Consider the following 20,625-nt stretch of genomic DNA (forward strand, 5'->3'; position numbering starts at 1 on the left):
TTTGTTTGGTTTTGCTGCATGTTACACAGGCCTTTACATTTCTTTAGTAAGTGGTAACCAGAATTGTTTTATATGAACTCAAAAATGAAGTAAGCATGAATCAGATAACCTATATCACATAATCTATGTCGTTCTCATTAGCATTATTTGTAATCCCTTCCCCCTCTCCTTCCATTGTTATGGTAAAAAGAATGAACATGCGTATCCTCCAGATAGTGCAGGATTTGTCTATTTCTGAATTTGAGGCTGTTTCCTGCAATGCTTGCATATGTAAACCATAAAAGTGTTAAAATTTATAGACATCGATCATGGTATTAAACACTGTTCATATTCTTTAACCTTTCTCTGATTTGGTTCAAAAATGATTTTTAATTAAAAATAGCTTGAGTAACAGTATAGAGTGTAAACAGTATAGAGTGTAATATTATGTAGTTCACTATAAACAACAGTAACTATTTATAACAAAACCTAACTATAAATTTGATAAAATAAATAAATTTAGGTAGTTCATATACCAAGGGAAAGAAGAGGATTATAATTTAGACATTGCCCTCTCTTTCTGTATTTTACTTCATTCCTGAGTAGAAAGACTGAATTTAGGAGCAGCCAGAAATCATAGAGACAGACTTTAAAAGCTCTTCTCTTTTTAGCAACTTTTGTGCCTGCTTTAAATTGATCATTTGTTTCATCAGCTAATCCTCAAGTAGAGGGCATGTCCTTTCCACTTGCAGAATTCTCTTACATAAGTTGAATTCCCTCCTTATCACCTCAAGCCAATAAGCACTTTATTTTCTTTTTTGTTTGTTGTTAGGAAAAAGAGGGGGAAAAAAATCAGCTCATAACTATTTGCTGGAGCTGTCTGCATTTTAATCCCAGACTATGAACGGACATCAGAGTGCCCTTATGATATTTTACACAAAGGCTCAGTGTTCATGGCTGTACTCAGAAAACCCAAAATAGCATTCAGTAAGCAGTGACATACTGAGGGTCTTGGTACTACAAGCACAAGTGTCTGTAACTCGGAGCAATGTGGCACATGTAAGGTTCGAGGAGAAGCCTGTGAAGCAAAATCGGGGCAAACTCTCCTACTATTCTTCCTGTGTTTCACGTGAATTTTGAATTTCAGTCTCTTCAGACCTTATTGAAGATATACAGGTAAGAATGTGATCAGCAGGCAAGTATTAATTATATAAGCTAACTCAAAGAAAATAGAGTGAAAAAGTAATTGAAAAACTAATTTCCACTTCATAAGGAAAAAATTTCTAAAAATCTCCAAACTTGGCGTGTACATTGAACATTCTCTAAAACAAAGATCAATTTAGCATCTCTGCAATTCAGATTCAGGAAAATAAAAGTTCTTTATATCTAGAAAATTTAAAACAAGTTTCTTGGGAGGAACGTAGCATCTTTCTCCAGGATTTTGTTTCTTAATTTTTTAAAAAATATTTACCACTCTACTATCAGATGCCATGTCAAGGTTTAAAGTTATAAACCTTAAAGATATGTGGAAATATTTATTTATAGAATAAATATTTTAAATAATAAATTATTTATTTCTTAGTAAATGATATTCATTGTGGAGATTTCCACATATTTGAATAAAATTATGTTTCTTTGGAGAATAATTTCTTATTAAAGTTGACATATACTTATTTTATTTTCTTTATTTTTGTCAGGGTTTTTTGGTTATCAAATTTTTCATTGACTTTCAAAAATTCTTAAAGTGAAAAAGCTTAAGTAATTAAGAATGTTACAAAAATAATAATAATGAAAGCAAATTATTGAGCACATTATGAATATAAATACATACATATTCAAACATGTACACATATTAGCTTTCAATCTATTATATCCATTACATGAAGGTTAATTCATCAAATATGAAATACACAAAACTAAAAATTAAGAAAATGCAAATTGTGAAAGGGATTTATTATTGTCTCAATTCTGAATTGTTGCAAGCAATTTTAATTGGGTTATTAATTTTAATAAAATATTTCAATGTAAATTTGCCAAAGCATTTAGTAAATCTATAACTAGCATATGAAATAACATATTAAAAAGTTAACAAAATGTATAAGTAGAATGTCAAAGTTTTTCTCAGATTATGTAAATTTATATATAGTTCAGTTCTATCAATCAGTTTATTTTTTTAATTACTATATCTTGAGAGAAGACTTTATTTGCATAAAATATTTGCTAATTTATAATTATAATTAAGATATATCTCTATATTAGATCTATTTGCAATATCAAATAAAGTAATAAAATAGTATACTTTCATATAATATTATTTATTTCAAATTCAAAGTACTTTAAATGTCTAAATATCACTAATATGCAAACAAATATTTATAATTTTAAATTTGAAAATATTTAGATTTAAATATAATCTGAATATTTTTGTTTACCAAATATTTTTAACAAAATATTTAAAAATATTTCCAATAAGAATAAACATACAAATTGATAGGTCTAGAATTGCTTAAATTTTTAAATAATGAGTTTATGAAATCTAGAAATCATTTGCTCTCATCTTCTTTATATGTGTTTTCTTTAGCAACACTTCTACCGATGACTGAAATGAATCAGATCATTAGGTAAATTATATAAAATTTTTACAGTTTCAATTTAGCATGTTTTTTACTTGTTTCCTTTTTTGGTTAAACACATACACTTGCACACAATTTTTAGAAATCTTAAAGCATAGATTATCTACTTATGCATTTTGTTTTATTTTGTTTTCTCTTTTGAAATATTTTTAAGGTACTTATCTCCAGAAAATTTTTAAAAATTATTCAATTAAATTATCATAAATTGAAGTTGCTTTAAACTGACGTGTACAAATTCTTCCCATGCATTCATAAGAAATCTATTGCTTAGAAGTTTATCATAATATACACATGTAATTTGATAAATAATAATCAATAACTAATTATGAACTTTTTGCCAGTCATGCTCTTAGCATTATTTTATATGTAAAGTGTTATAGTATAGTATTTGACAAGTTATTAAGTAGTAATGCAATAAGAATAAATGCATTACACAGTTTAAAAGAAGATATTGATTTTCATATCCCTTTCTTTAGATTAGGATTCATTGATACTGACCATAATATTTGAGGACTATGCTGATGAACATGAGGAATTGGAACTTTTATATTTTGTTGTCATGATGACTTTCCTTAAAAACTATGATCATCTAATACCTGTATCTTTGTTTTGGTGTAACAGATTAAGGATAAAACACAAATACAGAACTTCATAACCCATATGAATCCTTTCTTTCTCACAGTGCTGGTAACAACTCATAATTTGAGAAATGAATGAGTTACTTTTGCCATACTGACCAGAAAGATGTTTGACCTTTCTTTTAAAGGCTCACAGTGTTAGAGTTTTGCTGCCACCACTCAGTTAAGAGAATTCAGCTCAAATGCTCTAAAAATCTACCTTTTCACAACTTCTAGAAAACTAGTTTCTTTTTGAGACAATGCATGCCCTTTTGAAATAATGCATGAATATTCAGAAGTGATCCAGTCAGACAATTCTTGTTTCACATTAAAAAAAAAAAGTGGCTCTAGAATTAGTAAAGTAGAAATATTTTTGTCAGAAGTTTGTCTCATTAATTAGTACTCAGTAAAAGACATACAGGATCATCAAAAAATGTCTTACAGTTAAAGGAAAGCATATAATTTTTCAGAGACTCTGCTTTGGCATCTGAAATCAAGTTTGAAATGTTATCATAGAACAGTGAGTTATCAACATACAAGATCAGTACATTTACATTTTTTTCTGCTCCTTCCTTCTAAGAACTTAGATGATAAATGAATTTCGTAAATTAGCAGGATAGTATATTAAGGTGGGAGTACTTTTGGCACATCAGTTACAGCTAAAAATAGCCTAGGTAATTTTCTCTAAGTGCAAAATTTAGAAATGTCATTTCTGTGGAAATGAGGAAGTTGTACATAAATCATGGGAAAGGAAAATGCCATCGTTTTTCTGCCTTTAAGTTGAATTATAGCTGAATTGTTTTCAAGAGTTTGCCATCTATTTTATTCTTAAAAATCTCTAGTGGAGCATCAGTGACCTCCTTTTTTAAGAGATTTGGGTTTTTTTGTTTTGTTTTGGTTTTGGCCACGAGGCTCGTGGAATGTTAAGTTTGCTGAACCCAGGCTCTGAGCAGTGAAAGCACAGAGTCCTAACCACTGGGCCCCTAGAGAATTCTCATTACCTCTTTTTTTGTTTGTTTGTTTTGAAGTTAGTTGATTTACAATGTTGTGTTAATTTCTATTGTACAAAAAGTGATTCATGCACATTCCCTTCTCTATTCCCTTCTCCAGAAGATCTTCCTGACCCATTCTGAATTGCAGGTGAATTCTTTACTGTCTGAGCCACCAGGGAAGCCCTCTTTTTCATATTATTTCCCTTTATGATTTATCACAGGATATTGAATACAGTTTCCTATATTATACAGGAGGACTTTGTTGTTCACACATTCTCTGCATGATAGTTCACATCTGCTACAAACCCCCAATCATCCTTCCCTCACCATCCTCCCCTGGCAGTCACAAGTTTCCTCTCTCATGTCTCTGAGTCTGCTTCTGTTTCATAGATAAGTTCATTTGTGTTATCTTTTATTTTTTATTGTATTTTTGAAGCATCTTTACATATCACTCATTTAATTGCCCTACAAATGAGCTCTCAAACACTGTAATTTCTATGTTAAAAATTGTTTATTAATTCCAAATGGGTAGAGACATGTATCTGCTTTCCTGTCATTTGCAACTCCTTCGAGAGGCACATCTACCATTGGAACTCATCTCGACCTTTACTCACTCTTCAATTCACTCTTTTCTAATTCTTGAGAAACACTTATAAAATTCTTGAGCTATTCATCACGAGGCACCAGCCATTGGTTTTTGTTTTTAATTAATGCACAGAAGCCAAATCTGGACACTTCAGGTACACATTAGCACTTGTTATAGACTCCTCTGGTGGTGAGTTAAAGAAGATATCTATTTTTCATGTTCATTTGTAATACTGATTTTTCTTATTAAATATAACTCACTATCAAACTCTACTTTCTGGATAGCATATAGTTTCTCTACCAAGAAACTATGTAGCTATCATTGTCATCAGTTCAGTTCAGTCGCTAAGTCGTGTCCGACTCTTTGCGACCCCACGAATCGCAGCACACCAGGCCTCCCTGTCCATCACCAACTCCCGGAGTTCACCCAGACTCACGTCCATCGAGTTAGTGATGCCATCCAGCCATCTCATCCTCTGTCGTCCCTTTCTCTGTCCAAAACCTCTTTAAACATTGACTGGTTGTATATGTCAAAAATTGCTCAACTAGCTTCAACAATTAGAACAGTCTTTTGGACTCTGTGGGAGAGGGAGAGGGTGGGATGATTTGGGAGAATGGAACTGAAACATGTATAATATCATATATGAAACGAGTCGCCAGTCCAGGTTCGATGCAGGATACAGGATGCTTGGGGCTGGTGCACTGGGATGACCCAGAGGGATGGTATGGGGAGGGAGGAGGAAGGAGGGTTCAGGATGGGGAACACGTGTATACCTGTGGCGGATTCATGTTGATATATGGCAAAACCAAAACAATATTGTAAAGTTAAAAAATAAAATAAAAAAGATTTCCAAATTTTTTACACAATAAACAATGCATCACAATAATGCATTGCATTTCTAAATGCCAGTTTATTTCTGTAGGACAGAGTTTTGGACCTGAGTTTAGTAGATTAAACAGTCTGAAATTCTTAACATTCTTGGAAGATATTTTCTAATTTCAAAATATCATTCCAAGTTATTTTGCTGGTATGAATAACAACTAATAACAAGAAGCTATGGATTAGGAATTTAGAGGTCATAGGAGATTAGTGCATATCTTTGAAAGATTTATGAGGTAGAATTGACCATAGATGAAGCTTGAATATGCATGAGAGGTAAAGGAGGAAAACATTAAACAGGGAATTTTTATTCAACTGAGAGTTTCTGAGTGGAGGCTGGTTTTATTTGGTGAAAGAAACAACATAATCATGATGTGGAGGGCCCACTCCAGTATTCTTGCCAGAAAAATCTCATGGACAGAGGAGCCTGGTGGGCTACTGTCCCCAGGGCCAAGAGTCAGACACAACTGAAGTGACTGAGCACACATGCACGCAATGATAGAGAATGAAGAATAAAAGATGATTATCGAGGTGCCTCTTGGAAAATAGGTTTGTAGATCAGGAAATAGACATGTATAGACTATTCAGGAGATTGCTTTGTGATGCTTCAGTATATAAATGTTAACTGAAGCTGGAAAACCAAGAGATAAACATGTACTGAATGAGCAAAAAAATTTTAAAGAATGGACCTTCAGAATTTAGGGCAAGAAAATGAGATGGAGATTCTACAGGCAAAAGAGAAACACAAATGTGTATGGAGATTTGCAAACCAAAAAAGGGAGCATTTATAAAAGGAATGTGGTTATTGTGAAGGCAACAATATGTTATACCACTGTGAAGCTAATCTTACAGTAATAAATAAAAGTGGTTTTTAGATTTTGTTAAAATATAATGGAAATTTTCCTTTTGATCTTGATAGATTGGTTGCATTGCACTATTAGGGTGGGGGGAAAGCTAAATTGCACTTTTCTGTAGACTGAATGAGAGAACGTGAAGACAGTGAATGGACATTTATTCTGTAATATTTCCCCTCCATTTGCTTTAATATTTACTTTTGGATGTTGTGCCTTTTGAATTCGTGTTCTAATTTCCTGATCTTTTCTATCCAATTTTCTATATCTATGCATCATTATTCTAGTACCTAAGAGATCTTCTCATATTTATCGTTTAACCCCCCCTCCCCCCACCTTTTAAAAACTAGTCACTAGATTCAACTTCATTAGATGTTTTTTTTTTTTTCTGGCAATGACTAAGGTGATTGATTTAGACCTCCCCAAATATCATTCCGGGCTTCCCTGGTGGCTTGGTGGTAAAAATCCTCCTGCCAATGTAAGAAGTGCAGTTCGATCCCTGGGTCAGAAAAATCCCCTAGAGAAAGACATGACAACTCACTCCAGTATTTTTGCCTGGCAAATCCTATGGACAGTAAGTTTCTACTCCAAAACCTGATTTTTCACATAATAGAAACCGTGTGCATTAGCTTGCTGTGTGTGCTTAGTCACTCAGTTGCGTCTGACTCTTTGCGACCATTTGGACTGCAGCCTTCCAAACTCCTCTGTCATTCGTATGCAGCCTGCAGCAAATACTTCCTATTATTCTTGTCCTGTCTTGGAAGGAGTTCTTTTCTCTATGATTTAAGCAGCATTCATATTGACAGTTAACTCCTTTGATTTTTTATTCCTGTGGTAATGGGGATTTACTACTGATTCTCTTATACACTCTAAGGGTGGATTAATTAGAGGGTTCTGAAGAAATCTGGGATTATAAACGTTTAATGGCTTGTTTTATGGCCTAATACTAACTACCTTTGTTTTGCATTTGGCATGCTCCTGGTGCAGTCCCAATTCCTTTTACCTGACTTATCACAACATATACAGAAGTCAGGTATGTTATCTCATTTTGCAGTTGGAGAAACTCAATCTGAGAGTGTTTAAGTACCTTAGTTAGTTATGCATGCATGCTGAGTTGCTTCAGTCGTGGCCTACTCTTTGCAACCCCAGGGACTGTAGCCCGCCAGGCTCCTCTCTCCATGGGATTCTCTAGGTTAGAAAACGAGTGGGTTGCCATTCCCTTCTCCAGGGAATCTTCCTGACCCAGGGATCCAACCAGTGTCTCTTACATCTCCTGCATTGGCAGGCAGGTTCTTTACCACTAGAGCTGGTTGGGAAGCCATACCTTAGTTAGTACCATGCAACTATTATCTATAGATGTACAAGTCTTTACATTTTATTTAGATTCTTCTTAATAGCAATAATTTAATGTTACTAAATGAGAATTTAAATAAATAATATAATTAAGAAAAAGAACCAGTTGAAAATTACACAGTTGATTTAATTATTTACTTCGTGTCATACCTTTGTCTACTATTACACATTCTCAGTCATTATTATTCATAATAACCATCCATTCTAGATATAATTTGTCAACCAGAAGGTTACTGCTACATGATCAGAGCCATACAGTAAAGTCAAGCTGAGAACTAGAGCCAATTGTTCTCTTGAAGACAGAGGAAGCAGGATAAGGTGGGAAATGTCTGCCTGGAACATCCATCTGACCACATAGTGCACCTCTATCCTAAGAACGGTCTCCAGACAGGTGCTTAGATAACACAGGGCATACACAAGACCATCAATCGAGCTGTGGGAAAATATAAGAATTTCTATTTTTGTTGATGCTTTATCTCCTTTTGCATTTCATTTTTCCGTGTGTCTTGTGAAATATCTGTATAGTCATAGAAGTTATAGAAGTAAATGATTAGTATACACATGCGCAGCAAACGCTGGAGTCCACCTGAAGCGTTTTTCTTTTCCTGCTAAGAGTGTAAAACATGAAAGTTGGGAAACCACTGCTCTAAAAATAAACCCTGGCCCATATCTACACACATATTTCTTTTCCAATATATTATCCATATTCCAAAATCCTTCAGGCACATTGGTTAAAGGTACCCACTCAGAAGGAAGCAAGTGCCCTGAGTTTAACTCCAACCCCACCCCACAAGGCTAAGCAAAATTGCTAACCTACATGTGCACATTTTCTGCATTCATAACATAGCACATAGAATGCATACCGTAGAAATGTTGTAAGACAAGTCATTTAAAAATGGCATAGTATTTGTATAGTTATAAGCATGGATTAAGCATTCAATGTTAGTTAGATAACATGATGATAATAATGATGAAGATGATGATGGTGGTGGTAGTGTCCTCAGTCTATTCGCCTTAGAATCACCTTTAGAGACTGTTAAAAATACCTCACTGAATCAGAAACTGTGGAGTGGAAAATCCACATTTTATCCCAGTTTTCATTTCAAACTAATGTAAAGTAAGTGTGTAAATCATTTCCTGCAGCTAGAGGGAACGAACCAAGCAAGTTACTGTTTACACACAAAAAGATTAAGGGATTCTCTTCATGCATAGTAAAAAATTTTCAACTAGAGAACATGTAATCAGGTCCAACATAAAATAAAAGAATTGTCACGTAAGTTCACAGTTTAGTGTAAAAACCATTACTACCATTTTCAAAAAAGTATTTTTGCTTAAATGCTTTTAATATTTCACCCAGTTCATCTGCGTCCAATACTATATGGTTCTATGAAACTATTTTATGAATTTTAAAATTTTGCTTTGATCCTACACACACAGATACACATACACACATAGACACACACACAAGCAAAATAGCAGAGTCTATGACTTTAAACTTTCTTTTCATTCACTAAGATTTGGGTCTTTAAAAAATTCATGTTTATATTATGCCTTTTTCAATAACAAAATCATATTTTCCACACCATTTGGCAGTGGTGCTTACTAAGTATTGCTTTTGATGGTAGAATAAATTTATAGATATTATAGTTATAAAGAAGATGTACTGAAAAAATTGATAATTGAAGAAAGGAACATTTGTTTGATATATTTGACTAGGCTTTATGTAGCTACTAATACAACATCAGCAAAAATTGTCAGAGTACAACTATGTCTTTATTTACTATAGTAAGAAGTGGCTAAAAAGATTTCCAATAAGTGGAAGACAAAATAATATATTTACAATGGAAATTGAGGACTAAATAATAAATGTTGCAATAAATTCTTGAGAGACTAGAATATATTGTTGATAAGAAAGAAAATATTTTTTACTTTATCTTGTCTTTGTAGAGATATATAAGTTCAAATCGACAGGTGGTATTTATGTAATGAAAACAATTAACCAATAATGTTGTATAATCACACAAAACAATGTTTTAGGTGAAAAATGCCTCATTTGCATGATTCTATGATTGTGGAATTCCCAACTCTTTAATTTATGGGTACAAAGCTTTTCATTAAACATTGATGGTAAATAAATAAAGAGAAAACAACTCAAAGCTCCCTCAATAGGCAATGAGTATATAATTGAGATTTCTTCATATGTCAGTATAATCCTAATCAGTGGCAATGAATGCACTGGGTCTATATATACCAATACAGATGAGTCTAACTCATAGATTAAATATTCAATTTGAGAAAGGCTTTACATGATATCTCATTCAAGCAGATTTTTAAATGCTGAATATATGTTATTTATAAACATCCATAGAGTAGATTTTTTTATCTATAGAAAAAAAAATCTCTTTATATTCAAGATAATAGTTATCTTTTTGGTGGAAAAGGAGGAAGATTCATAATATTTCATTATGTAAATATTAACATTAAAATACAAAAAGTTAATACTTCAAAAGTTTTATAACACTCATTTTGCTCAAAGAAAAAAATACTTATCAAAGTAGACTAATAAGTAATTGCTGAATTTTAGATGGAATTCCAATTGTTTTTAATATGTTTACATGTGTGTATGTATAGATATGTAGTATAATTATGTATACACATTTTAATTACATGAGAATATAATATGTATTATAAATAATATATTATACACATATTGCTTTAATGTGTATGAGTGTTTGTGTGTGTTTTGTGTGTGTGTAACAAATTTTTGTGTGTGTAACAAGTTTTTGTGTGTGTTTGAGACTTGGGATTTGATATACAACGTATAATTGGGAATAGTTCATGGATAGGTGCACTTTCTTTTTGAAAATTTTAGACCCACCACTATTTTATGAATGTATGAATGCAGATTTATCTTTAGTTATATATTTCTTTTTGTATATGCTGCTCTCAACTACCTTTCATCTTTGTAATCATACATAAAGTAAAATCAATAGTAAAATATTTAATTATTTACAGTAAAATTTTATGTCTATTTTTCCTGTTTTAAATGTTAATTAATATCATAGAATATAAACAGCCAACAAAGAAATATTTTCTGCTTGCCACCTCAGATCATAGAAATGGTACCAGAGGGAACATCCGTCTATCTATCTATATATCTATATCAAATATAGCTCCAAACAGAAAAATTAATACCTTAATTAAATTATCTCAGAAAGTAAAGATATATATTATATACCCCCTGGAGGGGGGAGAGGGAGGGGGGAAGACTAAAATCTGTTATATTCCAGGAAATTCATTATCCTAGCTAACCTTAAGTTTAAAAGTCATTCATTATAACTTTGATGAAATGAAGTTTCCTTTTAAGTTTTTGTTTTTAATGGAATACCCCAAGCTGATTTTAGTATTTTATAGATTGCAGCCATGCATGTAGAATATCCTGGTATTAAATGCTTGAGAGTTTTACCCAAATCAGAATGCACCAGATACATGAGGAAATCCCAAATAAAAACATACTCAGTATAAAATATTTTAAGCATATGCTTTAAAAATACTGAAGAAATGGCAGAGGAATTAATTCAGGACCTAATATTGTGGAGAAAATATCCCAGAAAAATGAGGACTGAACTGAACTAGAGAAACGAAGATTTGATATAATGCAGAAGAAGTTAACTGAATTATACAGGCTATGGAGATTTGTGGCCCGTTTGACTACGCTTAATATCTTGGAAATTACTTAACTTGGGCAGCTATTTGAAATAATGTTTTTGAAATTAATATGCAAATACACTTGTCCCTGGGCACATCATATTTCTCTCCATCTCTGACCCTATTCAACTTCTTGTATCCTTTTAGGTTAGGCATTTTTATCTCTTCTGTTACTCTGACAAGTCTTTATTCCAGCTATTATCTATAGCTGGCCTCTGTGACCTCCTTTCTCTCATTACTTTCTATAAGCTCACTTTCATCTTTCTTCTCTTTTTAAATGGGAGTTAATAATTAGTATTGAATTAAAGGAATATTAACTGGAAAATACAGGGAGTACCTCCTATGGTGTTAAGAATCTAGTTGGTGATTTTATTGGGGTGCTAAGCTAGGTAACCAAGTTCTCAGCAATCTCATACCACAGATGCTTGAGTCAGTGGGCGGTACAGTCACTCATTGTCTCAAGCTTGACTGAAACTCCATCCTCTCATACTACAGCATCTGGTTGCCCAAGAAAGGAAAGATAAAGACAAGAGAACTATTCAAATGTCTTTTACTGCTTCTGTTCTGAAACACAGATGTATGGTTTCTACTTATATTTCATTAACAAAATAAAATGCATCAGTTCAGTTCAGTTCAGTCACTCAGTCATGTCCGACTCTTTGTGACCCCATGAATCGCAGCATGCCAGGCCTCCCTGTCCATCACCAACTCCCAGAGTTCACTCAAACTCATGTCCATCGAGTTGGTGATCCCATCCAGCCATCTCATCCTCTGTCGTCCCCTTCTCCTCCTGCCCCCAATCCCTCCCAGCATCAGGGTCTTTTCCAATGAGTCAACTTTTTGCGTGAGGTGGCCAAAGTATTGGAGTTTCAGCCTCAGCATCAGTCCTTCCAAAGAACACCCAGGACTGGTCTCCTTTAGGATGGACTGGTTGGATCTCATTGTAGTCCAGGGGACTCTCAAGAGTCTTCTCCAACACCATAGTTCAAAAGCATCAATTCTTCGGCACTCAGTTTTCTTCACAGTCTAACTCTCATATCCATACATGGCCACTGGAAAAACAATAGCCTTGACTTAGACAGACCTTTGTTGGCAAAGTAATGTCTCTGCTTTTGAATATGCTATCTAGGTTGGTCATAACTTTCCTTCCAAGGAGCAAACGTCTTTTAATTTCATGGTTGCAATCACCATCTGAAGTGATTCTGGAGTCCAAAAAAATAAAGTCTGACACTGTTTCCACTGTTTCCCCATCAATTTCCCATGAAGTGATGGGACCAAATGCCATGATCTTCGTTTTCTGAATGTTGAGCTTTAAGCCAACTTTTTCACTCTCCTCTTTCACTTTCATCAAGAGGCTTTTTAGTTCTTCACTTTCTGCCATAAGGGTGGTGTCCTCTGCATATCTGAGGTTATTGATATTTCTCCTGGCAATCTTGATTCCAGCTTGTGCTTCTTCCAGCTCAGCGTTTTTCATGATGTACTCTACATATAAGTTAAATAAGAAGTGTGACAATATACAGCCTTGACATACTCCTTTTCCTATTTGGAACCAGTTTGTTGTTCCATGTCGAGTTCTAACTGTTGCTTCCTGACCTGCATATAGGTTTCTCAAGAGGCAGGTCAGGTGGTCTAGTATTCCTATCTCTTTCAGAATTTTCCACAGTTTATTGTGATCCACACAGTCAAAGGCTTTGTCTTACCAATAAAGCAGAAATAGATGTTTTTCTGGAACTCTCTTGCTTTTTTTGATGATCCAGTGGATGTTGGCAATCTGATCTCTGGTTCCTCTGCCTTTTCTAAAACTAGCTTGAACATCTGGAAGTTTACGGTTCATGTATTGCTGAAGCCTGGCTTGGAGAATTTTGAGCATTACTTTACTAGTGTGTGAGATGAGTGCAATTGTGCGGTAGTTTGGGCATTCTTTGGCATTGCCTTTCTTTGGGATTGGAATGAAAACTGACCTTTTCCAGTCCTGTGGCCACTGCTGAGTTTTCCAAATTTGCTGGCATATTGAGTGCAGCATTTTCACAGCATCATCTTTCAGGATAGCTCAACTGGAATAACATCAGCTCCACTAGCTTTATTTGTAGTGATGCTTTCAAAGGCCCACTTGACTTCACATTCCAGGATGTCTGGCTCTAGGTCAGTGATCACACCATCGTGATTATCTGAGTTGTGAAGATCTTTTTTGTACATTTTTTCTGTGTATTCTTGCTACCTCTTCTCAATATTCTACTTCTGTTAGGTCCATATCATTTCTGTCCTTTATCGAGCCCATCTGTGCATGAAATATTCCCTTGGTATCTCTGATTTTCTTGAAGAGATCCCTAGTCTTTCCCATTCTGTTGTTTTCCTCTGTTTCTTTGCATTGATCTTGAGGAAGGTTTTCTTATCTCTCCTTGCTATTCTTTGGAACTCTGCATTCAGATGCTTATATCTTTCCTTTTCTCCTTTGCTTTTCACTTCTCTTCTTTTCACAGCTATTTGTAAGGCCTCCTCAGACCTTGCTTTCTTGCATTTCTTTTCCATAGGGATGGTCTTGATCCCTGTCTCCTGTACAGTGTTACGAACCTCTGTCCATAGTTCATCAGGTGCTCTGTCTATCAGATCTAGTCCCTTAAATCTATTTCTCACTTCCCCTGTATAATCATAAAGGATTTGACTTAGGTCATACCTGCATGATCTAGTGGTTTTCCCTACTTTCTTCAATTTCAGTCTGAATTTGGCAATGAGTTCATGATCTGAGCCACAGTCAGCTCCTGGTCTTGTTTTTGCTGATTGTATAGAGCTTCTGCAATTGTGGTAGGGATACTGGTAAGATATGATAATGTCTACCATAGCAATCAAAAGATTTTAGTTCCTTTTTTGCTCTCTTATTTCACATGCCAGTCACAGCCATTTCTGCTTACTAATTATTTAGATGTTAGAGATGGTTAAGGAAATCCTACAGAACTAAAGGTAGGCTTTTCTTAGAAACAGGGTGAAAGGGAAGATACCTTGTGGACAATTACAATGGTCTCTGAGACTGGAATCACCTCATGCTACTCAAAACCTTTGCCTATAATTTTTGCAGAAATCTCAACCTCAGTATTTCCAAACTGACCTAATCTCTTTTGAATTCCAGTTAGCCATCAAGTTTTGTTAATCCTGTTTGCATATTATTCATTGTGGTCCTCATTCATATTATCTATTTCTTGTAACTGTGATTGACCTGACTGTTGGAATACACTGAAGCCTTCAATTGGGCAACAAACTGTCATGGTGGATGGGAGAAACAGAACAAACATTTCAAAGTCCTGGAATTGCAGATGCCTTTCGGCACTCTTAGAGAATTAAAATTATTTCTTGAAAACTGATCTCATATTAACTAATGGTTAAAATAAATAAATATAAATCTGAAGGAAGACATTGAGCTGGGAAACACTACAGTAGGTAATAATAGAGTCCCCAAGATACTTCAACTGAAATAGTTCAAGAACTTAACACTTTTATATTATTAATATCCTTGCTTCTGCATTTAAGTAAGTGGTGGTTGTGGTTTAGTTTCTCTTGTGACCCCGTGGACTGAAACCCTCCAGAGTTCTCTGTCCATGGGATTTTCCTGGCAAGAATACTGGAGTGGGTTGTCATTTCCTTCTCCAGGGGACCTTCTGACCCAGGGATCGAACCCCAGTCTCCTGCATTGCAGGCAGATTCTTTACTGACTGAGCCACCAGGGAAGCCCATTTAAGTAAGTAGAGAAGCTTTAAATAGATTCACACAAGTGCAGAGTATCTTCTGAAAGGTATATTGAGGCAGTTCCACAACCTTGGAAAAAATGAACTTCAAGGCGCAGTCAGTAACCTTCCCCCACCCATCCTATAAGGAATGATAAAGTTGCTTATGGAATAAGGGGAGTTGTTAAGAGGCATTCCTTGTTTTTCTTTTATAAAAAGATCTGTCAAATTAAAAAAGAAAAAGGAAAAGGATTTCAAACTACTTCCTCTGTGATAATATTACCACTCACATCCCCCAGAGCCTCATTTTACTGCCTGTCCAGCCCTAAGGTTTTATAGAACTTGCTCGCTTCACACCTTTAGATCCTAATATGAAACATTAGATTTGCTTCTTTAAATTAATAAAGGGAAATATGTTATCTTATTTTTAAGTAGCATTTTAGAAACTAGGACTTTAAGAGTTTATTTTTTTAAGCTTTGGAACTTCCTGACCATTGCAAAGTATGTCTTTTGGTATGCTATTTTGGCCAAGCCTCCTCAGTGGTTTTCTGAAGACAGAGGCATTGTATTAACTGCCATCTGCTTGTCTCTTTGAGGAGCTGGCTAAGTTGAGCTTAGTTTCAGCTTTACACAAGCCTTTCAGAATACATTATATTTTATAAGTTTTCACAGATGGAATAATTATCTTTATATAACCAGGAAGAGGTCATAGAAAAGACAATTTGTAATTAGATTCAGTAACAAACTGTATAAGTGCATAGATTATCGTATTTTTCATCCCTTAAGTCATAATTAGTCTTCTTTGAAAACATAATTGTTCTGAGTCACAGTGGGATCATTTTCAGCCTGTATATGCCCATCCAATATCACACATTGCTTCAAGCATGACAATGTTTATCTGTCATAGTCACTTAGCATTCTTGGAAAAAATAATGATATTCAAATCCTTTGAAAATACTTGTAGAACACATACATTAGGACAATGTATCCTACACTATGTTTGCAATAGTCATTTATAAGTTTTTATATGTGCATGAAGTTTGCAGAAATAATAGTAGTTGACTACTTCAAAGTTTAGAAATAAAGAAATCATTAGGTATTTACTACCCAGGTATAAGTTGCTATTTTTATAGAATTACTTTAAAATACTTACATAACATATAGTGTGCATCAGACAGTATTCTGTGTACATTGACTCATTTAATCAAGATAACAATCCCAAGTGATATGCCTTATTTTCATTGTCATTTTTCATATGACAAAACTGAGGTATGTAGTGTTAGTCGCTCAGTCGTGTGCGGCTCTTTGTGATCCCATGGACTGAAGGTCCCCAGGTTCCTCTGCCCGTGGGATTTCCCAGGCGAGAATAGCAGAGCAGGTATTGCCCAGTCACACAGCAGTGGGTGGTGGGGCTGATCTTGTCATAGACATCTTTGCTCCACAGGTGGCGCTCTTAACCCCACTGAGCGGACTTAGAACATTGCGTTTCAACATATTTGGGAGAATCACCTCACTCAGGAAATAGTAAACTCTTGATCTTCAATATGGTGCTACATAACCTTACTTTATGTAAAATAGCTTCATAATTCATTATAAAACTAGGTGTATATCTGTATAAACTAAATAAATATTAATACTAAAAAATAGAAATGCATATTCTTTTACTCCATTTATAATTCCTCAATTCAGAGATGATTTCTATTTGCATTTGAGGGCATAGTCTTCCAGGCTTTCTTCTCTGAATTTGTCTACATTTAAGGTCAAATTAATGGAATCATTTTCTACGTAATTTCTTTCTTTCACCTAGCAAAGTGTTGCACCATATTTTCATTTCATTAAGTGCCTTTACAGCATAAGATTTAGTAGCTGAATAGCATTATGTTAACATGAATTTCAGGCTTCCCTGGTAGCTCAGTTGGTAAAGAATCTGCCTGAAATGCAGGAGACCTGGGTTTGATTCCTGGGTTGGGAAGATCTGCTGGAGAAGGGAATGGCAACCCACTCCAGTGTTCTTGCCTGGAGAATCCCATGGACAGAGGAGCCTGGCAGGCTACCGTCCATGGCCTCACAAAAGTTGGACACAACTTAGCAACTAAACCACCACCAACATGAATTTTGAAACTTATTTTTCATTCACTTGTTTCTTTGTCATCTATGAGAGCAATTTTTTATATCTTCTCCAAATAATTAAATACAAGGTATTCTGGGATTTTTCCAGTGTTTTGAAATTATACAATGATAGAAAAATATAGAGAAGTATATATGAGTTTATCTCCTGAAATACTGTATTAGAATATCTTTTTAGGTATTAAAAATAGAGCACTGTTTTATTCATTTATATTACATGTTTTCATGAGAATGTTATATGAAAAAAAATTTCAGAAAATAAAGTTTTTTGACGGCAATCACACAAGAAAATACATATGAGAAATAGCCAGTGAACCTGCAATAGCTAAATTAAAATTGGATTACAAAACTGGTAAAGACATAGTTAAGTTTTATACATACTAATTGCATTGGCAACATGTAGTGAGGAATATAGTCCAAAAGGAGTTTACGTGAACCTTCAGTAGAGAGTTATACAAAGATTTAGCCTTGAAGTTATAAGAATGAATCCCATTTTGGAAGCTTGTGGAAGGGAAAGAAAAGGTGAGATACCAGGTTTTTTTAAATGAGATTTTGCCAATGTGTATTTCATCAACTGAAATTTGTATCTTCCCATTGTGGAATATTTTGCATGGGCATTTTCAATCCTATCAATGCACAGCCTTCACATGGGGCTCATTAATCCACAGCCCTCCCCGAAAGTGAGTGAAAGTCGTTCAGCTGTGTCTGACTCTTTGTGAACCCATGGACTCCCCTCCCTGCTGCTCCAAAACAGAGTTCACAACAGCCAGCCCAGGAATGAATTGACTCTACATTTTAGGATACCGCACAAGTAGTGTTGGAGAAGGCTATAATGTCAAAGAGGGCTTAGGCGGTTTCAGCCACTACATTGCTTCATCTGTAGCATACACTCTCAATTCCACAGTAAATGAGTAAAATATAAGTCTAATGAGAATTCATAAACAGAACAAAAAAAAGGTATTTTACATTCTAACTCTCTTAAGAAAGAGTTAACACATGCTTAATTATAATTTTTGGTTCAAAAATTGTCTTCCTTCTCACTTATATCTGCAAGCTATATCCACTCATTTCTTATTATATTCCTATTAGCAGTTCTGAGAAAGCCATTTAAAAGCCTTTATTTATAATGTCACTCTAAGATACTGCCAAGTTTCCCTTGATTTTTAAGAGATCACAAATAGGATTAAGTTTCTATATTTATCTGATCCACACTTCCTCAGCTCCAACTTTTATCTTCCCCTACACAGCCACCAAATCCATCATTCTGACTTATTCTTTCTCTGCTTTGTGACCTCAAGAATCTTTAGAGTAAGAGGGAAAATGATGGTCTAAAAGGAGATAATAGAAAACATTTTATTATGTCTAGTTTCAAGACTGGTCCAAAAGTTAAAATGCAATTTAAAGAACTTTATTCAGCTTTAAGAACATGAACTACCCAAGACAGATGTCATACACAATGTCAGAAATCTATGCATTTCCTTTCTTCTATTCAGGAAAATGCAAAGTATAATGTAGACTCTATGACCTTAAAATTAGATATACAATCCTACTTCTATTTGCTATTATGTAGATCACTTAAAATTTCTCAGTAGACATCCCTTCATGTGTGAGTATAATATATTATATGAAATACACTTTTCTATATTAAAATCATGTGATTCTACTTGGATATATTATATTGATGCTTATAATAATATTGTTGTTCAAATATTAATAACTTTATTAGATAATATTGTGTTAATATCAATGCCACCTTATTTTAATATATTATATATTTTGAAAAATACTATACTATACGTTTTATTTAATATTTACATATATGTCTAGATACTGGAACTGATATTAAATCCAAACAAGCTAATATGATTCAGAGTAATGGCATGTTTTCTCTATATTGACATATTATGCATGGAGGGATAATATAAGTATATATACACATACTGTATAATATAGACAGTATTTTATACTGTATATAGTATAATTGTAATAATATATAATTATTATATAAATATAATAATAATTATATACATATAATATACAGTGTATGTATATACTGTATATAAGGGGGGATAGATATAAGTATATGTATACTTATAGCTGATACATTTTGTTGTACAGCAGAAACCAACACAACACTGTAAAGCAGTTATCCTCCAATCAAAAATAAAAATTTAACAAAGAAAGAAATATTATACAGATTTATATCCCTGTATTCACTTGATTGGAAAATAAAACCAGGATTGCCGACGTAGGTCAGAAATGTCACTGGCTATTTCTCTAGGGCCCATTTCAGACATATTAATTGATAACAGTCTTCCTTATTAGCCTGAACTCAGCTCTGGGTATCTCTCATCTGACACCGCTGACAGCTGCCAACACTCTTCAATCAAAAAAGGACCATTATTTGCAACAATTTTTCCCTTCCCCTTAAATGTATGACCACTATAGGAAATTTGAAATATGGAAGATAGCAAACAAATCCACAATAGTTCATCATTCAAATATGCTTACTGCCACCATTTCATTCTATTTTTTTACTGTTTCATATGACAGGGTATTGTATTCCTATCTGTTTTGTTATGATACAGATGCATGAAATAGTGATAACTTAACTTTTAAATATTTCCGTCATATGCTTAAGCTGAAAAAATAACATAAGGTAGAACAGTCATTCAGGTTTAATGGATATTATGCTTTGATAGCTTTAGGTTGTATCAGAGGAGAAAAATGCCACAGATATTTCTAAACTTCAACTTAAACAGGTTTCTCTTTCTCCTATCATCGTAACTATCATAATAAATTCTGTGTATTATTTTTATTTTCCTAGACTTAGTTTAGAAAGCCAATTTATGAGAATAATTTATAATGTATCATCTTATAATTTTGAAACATTTGGTAGCATATGGTCCCTTAATTTGAACTTCAATTCTTTATACATTTTTTCCTACATAATTCGTTTATATTTGCCTCTAAGTGGACAAATTTAAAAAATTTTTTGAGATATAAAGTGGTAAAGAAAATAGCTGTTAGATTATAGATTAAACTAGCTTTTAAATATATACTAAATTTGGACAAATTATCTTCATCATGTCCATGTATGTGCTCAGTTGTGTCTGATCCTTCGTGACCCTGTGGACTGTAGTCTACCAGGGTCCTGTGTCCATGGAATTTTCCAGGCAAGAAT

General features: G+C 33.9%; 1 protein-coding gene across 4 annotated transcripts in view; it reads left to right on the top strand.

Annotated features, from left to right (window-relative positions):
• The first annotated feature begins 972 nt into the window (after positions 1–972).
• CDH19 (cadherin 19) overlaps positions 973–20,625 on the top strand; it is an 82,533-nt gene continuing 62,880 nt past the window's right edge. For 3 of the 4 annotated variants that reach the window (XM_086372214.1, XM_086372216.1, XM_086372217.1), the window contains exon 1: positions 973–1,155. The gene's annotated coding sequence lies outside the window, so the exon portion shown is untranslated. Of the gene's footprint in view, positions 1,156–2,560; positions 2,601–20,625 lie in introns of all 4 variants that reach the window. The other variant, XM_086372215.1, reaches the window with a different exon arrangement.

The sequence above is a fragment of the Bos grunniens genome, chromosome 24 (assembly GCF_055505025.1).
Source record: "Bos grunniens cultivar Pamir isolate PY7600 chromosome 24, Bosgru_T2T1.0, whole genome shotgun sequence".
NCBI lineage: Eukaryota > Metazoa > Chordata > Mammalia > Artiodactyla > Bovidae > Bos > Bos grunniens.